Genomic DNA, 9,838 nt, shown 5'->3' on the forward strand with positions numbered 1-9,838 from the left:
ATAGGAAAAATAATATCAATAAACTAGACATCTGAAAGCTCCCAGAGACTGAACTGCCAACCAAAGAGTACACATTTAGGGACCCATGGCTTTAGCAGCACATGTAGCAGTTATCAGGCTTCAATGAGAGGAGAGGCCCTTGGTCTGTGAAAGCTTGATGCCCCAGTGTAAGGAAATGCCAAAAAATGACAGAGTGGATACAGATGGGAAGGGAGGTGGGAGGAACTAGAAAAAGTAGAGAGAGGCGAAACTATAATAGGGATACATTGTTAGTCAAGAAAATCTAGTTTCAATAAAATGAAACATAAAAAGTGTTCAAAGTAAATTTATTTACATGTGTTATTTGTAAAAATCTAGTCTTATATTCTAGAAAGGTTACAGGGAACAGGAGACAAAACTGATGAAAATAAAAGATTCTGAAAAGTTTGCCATCTTTAAAATAAATATATGGACATCAGCAACCCACTTATGTTCAAGTAAAAATAAAATAAAAACACTCATTTATAATAGCAAACATGAAAATTGAATTTATCAGAAATAAATGTAATATAGTATAGAATCATTTTATGAGCAAATCTGTAGAATATTTGAAATACCAAAAAGACATAAATTCAAACACAGGGATAAAATTCTCTATTTTGAAATAAAATGATTTTGTAAAATCAAAGATCTAACCACTTCTTGTGAACATATAAGTGCACTTTAATGCCTAGAAAACTCCCTACAATTGTTGACTCAGAGGTGATAACCAGTGTTTTTAATAGAGAAACCACCATGCAAGATAAATGAACATCACACACACACACACACACACACACACACAATCATGAGAGATAGATGATAGATAGATAGATGATAGATAGATAGATAGATAGATAGATAGATGATAGATAGATAGATCATATGCAAAAAGTAAAGCATAGATAATTTATTCTGTTGTCATGATTATAATTTCTAACAAAAGGATGAAGTAATTTTTTCATTTCACCCAGTCATTTAATTTTTGCGAACTGACCTTAATCAGCTGCTTCTGATAATATAATTATAATGTTATAACATTAGCAAAGGTGTCCAATACATTATTTATATACTGAAAATAGCCTTGGTGTCCATGTGTAAAGGAGAGTGACATGATATGCAATCGATCTGCTCAGAGACGCTTTACAGATGTAAAACTGTATGAAGTCAATGCTATAATCTCTTTTATGTGAAAAAGGTAACCGTAAAGGAATGTATGTTATTCCTCATGATACTTACAAGAAATGGATATAAACAAACCCATTCACTTCTATTAAGCTAAGAACAGTAAGTTCTGAAAATTTAGACAAAACTATGTGGCTAGATGCTCTTGGTGGCATGAACTAAATGGAGAGAGTGGGTGAATTAGAAGATGGTAGCCAGACCAAATGCTCAGGCCATTTGCCACCTGGAACAGAAGAGATTCAGGGACACAGGCCTGGTGAGACTGTGCCATGAGTAGCCAAGCACAGAGAGGTCTAGGCTGAGCACAAGGAAAACTTGTTCCTCCAGTTGGTTCAGGGGATCAAGAACTCTGTGATAGTGACTCAGTATCTGCCTGGAAAGCCATTGCATGCAGACCAAATGCTCAGGCCATTTGCCACCTGGAACAGCGAAGATCCACGGACACAGGCCTGGTGAGACTGCACTGTGAGTAGCCAAAGCACAGAGAGAGCTAGGCAGAGCATGCAAAAAACACGGCCCTCCGATTCAGTGGAACTTGAACTCCTGCAAAGGAACTCGGGATCCATCCAAAAAGCCCTGGAACAAAGTCTTGATAGTTTGTTCCACCTGGAACAGGCCCACAGTAAGGCACATGCCCTTGTCAGTGGGAGCTGGGGTTTGCCAGGGAAAGGCAGTGCTTGAAGTTCAACACTGCAGACCCTCTTATACCTAGACTATAGTTGAGTCTGACACATAGGCCCAGGGAGAGCAAATTGGGACTACTCAGAGAGCAGAAAGTACTGTGCTATTGGGAAAAGAATCTGTACTGGCCAAGAGAAATTGCCAGGTCCCTGCCAGTAGTACTCAGGACCTATAGGCACAGGGCTGAGCTACCAGAACAGTCTCACAAGAGCTCCCACATCTGAGCCCACAAAGACAGAGCTGAGTCACTGCTACCAGAATTCACTGCTTGCCCACCAAAAGCCAAACACCCAGAATCACTTTTTTTCCTCAAATTTTGGGACCTCGGAAACAGGAGAGAGACAGGTACCAATCACTGAAAACAAGACCACGTATAATCACAGAAAAAAAAGATGGCAAGAGGAAACCTAAAAAAATAGAAGCAGTCATCAAAAGCCTGTCAACCAAAAAAAAGCCCAGGTCCCGACTGGTTCAGTGCAGAATTATAACAGACATTTATTGACAACCTAATACCAATTCTCTCCAAACTATTCCACAAATTAGAGTCAGATGGAACACTAACTAACTCATTTTTCTAGGCTACAATAACTCTCATTCCTAAATCAAACAAAGACCCTACAAGGAAAGAAAATTTTAGACCAATCTCACTAATGAACATTGATGCAAAAAATGCTCAACAAAATCCTTGCAAACTGAATCCAAGAAAACATCAAAACAATCAATCACCATGATCAAATAGGCTTCATCCCTGGCATGCAGGGATGGTTTAATATACAGAAATCTATCAACATAATCCACCATATAAACAAACTCAGAGAAAAAAACCACATGGTCATCACACTAGATGCTGAGAAAGCACTTGACAACATCCAACATCCCTTCATGTTAAAAGTCTTAGAAAGAAGAGTACTCCAAGGCCCATACCTAAACATTTTAAAAGCAATATACAGCAAACTAATAAGCAAAAATCAAACTTAAAGGTGAGAAACTTGAAGCAATCCCACTAAAATCAGGGACTCGACAAGGCTGCCCACTCTCCCCCTACCTATTCAAATTAGTACTGGAAGTCCTGGCCAGAGCAATTAGACAGCAAAAGAAAATCAAAGGGATACAAATTGGAAAGAAAGAAGTAAACGTATCACTATTTGCAGATGACATGCTAGTATAGGTAAGTTACCAAAAAAATTTCACCAGAGAACTTCTACTGCTGATAAATAACTTCGGCAAAGTGGCTGTATATAAAATTAATTCAAGCAAATCAGTAGACTTCCTCTACTCTAAGGACAAATATTGGGATAAAGAAATTAGGGAAAAGATATCCTTCACAATAGTCACAAACAATATGAAATAACTTGGTGTGACTCTAACTAAGAAAGTAAAGGACCTGTATGACAAGAACTTCAAATCTCTTAAGAAGGAAATCGAGGAAGACCTCAGAAGATGGAAAGATCTCCCATGCTCATGGATTGGAAGGATCAACATTATAAAAATTGCCATCTTATGAAAAACAATCTACAGATTCAATCCACTCCCCATCAAAATTCCAACACAATTCTTCATAGCACTGAAAAGAGCAATTTGCAAATTCATCTGGAATAATAAAAAAAACCTAGACTATCAAAATCCATTCCCAACAACAAGAAAACATCTGTAGAAATCACTATCCCTGACCTCAAGTTATATTACAAGGCAATTGAGCTAAAAACTGCATGGTGCTGGTACAGAAATAAGCAAGTGGATTAATGGAATAGAATAAGAGATCCAGAAATGAGCCCTCACACATATGGTCACTTCATTTTTTACAAAGGTGCTATTAACATTCAATTGGAAAAGGACAGCCTCTTAATCAAATGGTGTTGTTTCAACTGGCACTCAGCATGTAGAAGAATGAAAATAGACCATTTCTTATCTCCTGTACAAAGCTCAAGTGCAAGTGGATCAAATATCTACACATATAGGTACACTGAAACTATTAGAAAATAGAGAAAACTTTAGAACACATAGGCACAGGGAAAATTTTCCTGAACAGAAAAAAAAAATGGCTTGTACACTAAGGTCAAAGATCAACAAATGGGACTTAATGAGATTTCAAAGTTTCTGTAAGGCTAAGGACACTGTCAAGAAAACAGAATGGCAGCTATCTGATTGGGGAAAGATCTTACCAACCCCACATCAGATAGAGGCCTAAAAATCCAAGGTATACCAAGAACTCAAGAAGTTAGACACCAGAGAATCAAGACATCCTATTAAAAAATGGGGTACAGGGCTGAACTTTGGGGGCAGACTTCTGGGGCCTGCTGGGAACAGGACTTCCAAAGATCGCAAGTATATCTGGAAGGCTGTGGTGTAAGGCCACTTTTGCTGGCTACAAGCGAGGTCTCCGGAACCAAAGAGAGCACACAGCTCTTCTTAAAATTGAAGGCGTTTATGCCCGAGATAAAACCGGGTTCTACTTAGGGAAGAGATGTGCTTATGTGTACAAAGCAAAAAACAATACAGTGACTCCTGGAGGCAAACCAAACAAAACCAGAGTGATCTGGGGAAAACTAACTCGGGCCTATGGAAACAGTGGTATGGTTCGTGCCAAATTCTGAAGCAACCTTCCTGCAAAGGCCATTGGACACAGAATTTGTGTGATGCTGTACCCATCCCGGATTTAAACTAATGGAGAGTAAATAAATAAAAGTATATTTGTGAAAAAAAAATGGGCTACAGGGCTAAACAAAAAATTCTCAATTGAGAAATATTGAATGGCTGAGAAGCATCTAAGGACATGTTCAACATCCTTAGTCTTCAGGACAATGTAAATCAAAACAAAATAAATATATAGCACCCTCTCAGAGTGTGGTACACCTAGGCCTTAAATCACTAACAATCCAAGAACTAAGATAATAGCCTTGTGGCAATTTTTGGTATTCACAGATCATTGTGCTTAATCTATATTCAACAAGAAATCTGTTCCCATGTTACATTCTGTACTACATGTGCTTTATGCTTATGGTAACTAGTGGGATTTCAATGCATGCTATCAAACCTCTAAAAGGATTAAGTACTGACAAAAATATTCATACAATGTTATGCCAAAATCCCTTTATATATATATATATATATATATATATATATATACATCCTTCTTTAAAAAAATAAGTTGTAAGAAAAAAAATCTCACAAAAAAAAAAAAAAGAAAAAAAAGATGGTAGCCAGGGCAAATAAATAATATTTTGCTGACTATTACTTTTTATGTTGTAGGTGTTTTTAAAAACATGGTAGTTTATGATAAACATAAATATATGTTCTTAAGATTAACAAGGATACAGAAGATAATAACAATAGGGCACAAAGAGGTAAATTTTATTATAAGTCAATAAGAGAATCAAATATGAGTAGTGGAGAATAGTTGAATACAAGTAACTGGAAAGCAATATCTGCATTGTTGACTGTAAAGCAAAAGGAAAAAAAAACAGAAATTTGTACACACATTGCAAAATAATCTATTTAAATTTAGACATTTATCTTTAAGGTTTCTGAATTGGAAATCTATATATACTGCACATGTAAAGGAATAAATATTTTTAAATTTTAAGGCCCTCATTTTCATGGTCAACAAAGTTAAAATTGAAGAGGTAAACAAATATCTTGTTAATATACTATATTATAATGCTAGAATGTCAATTGTTACATATCTATCATGTTTTTTGTGTAATTAGAAGGTAAATATACTAATTGCCTTTTATTATTGTCATTTCTAGATCATCTTCATGGAATAAACCAGAGAAAGATGTGCCTATACATGCATCTTGTTTGTTCACTAAAAAGAAACAGGAAGACCTCATTGCTAAATACATCATACATTTTGATTAGAGGACAATCTAAATGTAACTGTATCATAAAGGTCCTTTCTGCTATCTAATGCTGATTGTATCAGGAGGTTCTACTCAGTTATTTGATTAGAGGAAAACCATTAACATTTTTTTCCAACATTGGATCCTAAATGTTTCAATACTAAATAAATTAGCTGGCATAAAGTGACATGATATTTTGGGGAATGATCCTCTACTTTATAATTGAGTTTGAGACATGGTGTAACTTCCATAAGAGGAAAGATATACCTGGGGTAATAAATTGATGAGAGCTTAGAGCTAGGAAGGTCATATGCCCAACGTGGTTTTGATAAATGAGCATTTAGTCAAAATGATTTCTGTTTATATACAATAGACGAATACTGTTCTCAGTATTGGTCAAAGAAGCATCTGTTTACAGTGATCAACAGATGGTGCAAAGACTCATAACTGTAAAAAGTGTTGGTGAGTGCTTATGCCTAAATGAGATATCCATATAATCTCTCTAAGACCCAGGAAACATCATGGAAGAGGAAACAGGAAGATTACAAGAAACAAAAGATAAGAAAACATGCTGTGAAACCCTGTCCTTTTGGTATGCCATGCGTATAGCTGTTATGATCTCAGTGCATCTGGAGCTTCACAAATAAGAAATTCACTGAAAATTAACTGCAAAGATACATGGTATTGGAAATCGAAGTAGGTTGAAAGAAAAGGAGAAAGGAGTGGGAGGGTGGGTGGGAGAGTACCCTCTTAGAGGCAAAGAAGAGGGAGTTTGAGGGGGGTAGACAGGGATGAGGGACAATTTTTGAAATGTAAATTAATAAAATAATCAATATAAAAGAAAATGAGGGGCAGAAATAGATGGAGAGAAATAAGGAGGTAATGAGGATTAAAAATGAACATAGAATATTGTATGAGTAATAGAAATGTCAATTTTTAAAAATTGGATACATTACAAAACAATGACCAATTTCAAAGTTGGAGCACAAAAATTTCCAATGATAATAAACTATCCGGCAATAACAAAAATTAAAGAGAGATAAAAGGGGAAAGGAGGACCTCAGCAGAGTATAATGATAGTATCTGAAACAATTTGAGCAAATTGATTATGATGCTATTGAACCAGGTCTATAAAATAAAATGTTTATCAATGAACTACCTTTTTCAAAGATTTATTTTATTAGTATGTGCTTGGATGTAGATGAGTACACCGTGTGAATGTAGGTGCCTATATAGTCTAGAAGAGAGCAATGCATCCTCTCACACCGGAGTTATAGATACTTACAACCCACCTCATATGGAGACTAGAAACCAAACATGAGTCCTCTAAAAGAACAGTTTCTGTTTGTAACTGATAAGCTATCTCCATCACCATTCAATGAGAAATCTTGATTAGACAAATGAACAAGGAATGAAAGCAAATGTGTATTTTCTCCTTTCTGTGTTTCCAGTTAAAAGAACAGAACATGTGTTAAACAGGGAAAGTCATTTAACTGACCCTAGAGTCATAATTATCACAAACAAGGATCAATAATGAGTGCTAAATCATCAATGAAATGCTAAATTGGGCGAGAACAAACAGAAGTTTCACTTTAAGGACAAAATGTTCTCATTTGAAACATCTGTAAGGCATCATCTTTAAAACATCATTAAAGTTGTATGGGGATAGCTCAGTTGATGAATTTGCCTTCTAAGAAACCTAAGTCAATCTGTGAAAACATATTCAAAACCCAATTGTTATGTCGGAAAGAACTAGGAAATTATATGTCTACACATGAAACTGGAAATGGAGAGACAGAGATTGAAAGAGACAGAGACAGAGGGGCAGAGAGGTAGAGACAAAGATCATCAATATTAATCATTCATTCCTATGGATAATACAATTAGAAGGCCTTACCACATTTTTAATCCTACCCACAATGAATAGGAAGTGGTATGAGTTTTAAAATAACACTTCTGTGATATCACACCATAAATGATTAAAAAGAGGCTTATACAGATGCTCTGGGATGAAGAAGGTGAAGAAGGTATAACAAATAAATGAAATGCAGGCTTTGGCCCAATGAGACAGTGCTCTAGGGACAATTGTCAAAAGCCAAATATGAGTTATAGAATATTTTATAGTGTTCTTCCTCATTTTAATAACTGGATTACTGTAGTTGTTAAATGTGTTAACTTCAGAAAGGAAAGGAAATTATAACAGCTAAACTGCAGTTCATTGTGTTTTGCTCTATGTCTAAAAAACATTAAAAACTAAAATATTACCATGATGTAAACTTCAATGAGATGCACTACCTGTAAAAATAGTAACTTAATGGCTTTTTAAAAGTCAGATTAACATATAAAATGGTAATGATATAGTTAAAAATAAGACTTTACCCTTCATTCTACACTATAAAAATCTAACTGATACAGTCAGTTCATTTATGTAAATATTAACTGTAGTGTATAGAATTCTGTGCCCTTTGTAACGCCTTAAAATAAAGGGGTTTCATTTTGGCCTTTATTTTCTAGTAGCTGTTGGCATTTGAACTTCTGTTGCTATTATTTTGCTTTTATTTAGAGTATTAGTGAAGAAAAACTGGAGATATATTTCTAGATGAATTTCATCTTCCTGTAACTCAGAGATAATACATAGATAAGTGGGTTGGCATTTAGAACAATCCAAACAATATTAACTGGCACTCGTGTGGCCGCTGCTAACATCGTTAGCGTCACTGCTTTTTCTGATATTTAGCCAAGACAGCTCAGTAGGCATATCTGAATTTTCCTTTAAGCTATTCAACCCAAGCTACTCACATTTCAGGCACTAAGTGATTTAATACAAGCAAATAGAAGAACAGCACTGGATTATTAAAAACTTAAAGACCGTAGCATTCCAGCATGGACACTGGCCTCCTTAACTTGGCAGAGAATGGTCTTGATTGTTCTCCCACCGCATGACCTTTGAGGAGGCAGTGATCTTTAAGTCCTCTTGTTCTGCTTCATATTCTGCTCTGCGTTGGCACATAAAATCATCTGAAGTAATCATCACCCATGAATGTCAGTGGCACTGCGACATTCTCTTCATACACTTGGTTTGTGGCATAGAAGAGCAGAGCTTGGACATTTTACTCAAGTATGGAAAATGTTCATATTACATGCAGATTAAACTTCTCCAACCTATCTCCAGAAAGCTCAGTATCAGGATAAACTATGGAGTCAGAATTGCAATATGCTTTTGAAGACATTGTAGAAAAGTTTACATTCAACGTGTTTATAAGACGAAATGAGTAAAACTTCAATTTGCACTTCTGTGGATGTGTTAGCCTGAAATTATTTCCAGGTTAAAAAAAGTACAAAGGTTGGAGGAAGGAAGGAGGACAGTTATAAGGTGGCATTTGGATTATTTCCCAATATAACAATCTCAAGAAGAAGTAATTCTTTAAGAGAACACAATCAAAACCAAAACAGAAGGCTCTGAGCACCTAAGTATATCGAGAAAGTGTGCATTTAAGCCTCAATATTCAGGGCTGCATTTCAAGTGACTATAATTATAATCAATGATATGGTTTTAAATCTATTATGTGTTTTTCTCAATAAATTCTTTTATGTTATAAAAATCTAAGAGGAAAACCAATTCATGGCAGCATAATCATAAAAAATTAGCTTTGGGAACAATGAAATGAATAAAAAATATTTTAATATTCTGATATACTTTATCTCATTCCAAATCATAAAAGAAAGTAATGTTCTCTGTTTAAATTGAATAGACTCTCTAGAGACACCTGATCATATTCCCATAGCTTTGTTTTGGTGAGGACAAAGACTAGAAATTAAGAATAATGTGTTTAGTTAATAGTAAGGACAGAGAGGTTTTGTTCCTCATTAATTAAGCAAACATTTGGCATCACCCTACTTGAAAAGTTTCAGGGCAAATAGAAAAAGACAGGGAAATAAAATGTGTTCTCTCAAAGTATATTACATGATTAGTGTTGCTGATTAGCCTTACATAATACATGCGAATACAAGTATGAAGTGACAGGAGATGCAGGGAGTGATGACCTCACACAGAACAGAAGGTTGAAATACCAGGCATTTGACAGGTATCCGCCATTTTGCCTTAACTACTA

At 35.5% G+C, this 9,838-nt stretch overlaps 1 pseudogene across 1 annotated transcript; it reads left to right on the forward strand.

Annotated features, from left to right (window-relative positions):
- Positions 1-1,704: 1,704 nt before the first annotated feature.
- On the forward strand, positions 1,705-4,544 carry LOC308429693 (large ribosomal subunit protein eL33-like; annotated as a pseudogene). The gene is made up of 2 exons: positions 1,705-1,825; positions 4,168-4,544. The product of its transcript is annotated as a large ribosomal subunit protein eL33-like (transcript).
- The last annotated feature ends 5,294 nt before the right edge of the window (positions 4,545-9,838 follow it).

Source organism: Micromys minutus (assembly GCF_963924665.1).
Source record: "Micromys minutus genome assembly, chromosome: 14".
NCBI lineage: Eukaryota > Metazoa > Chordata > Mammalia > Rodentia > Muridae > Micromys > Micromys minutus.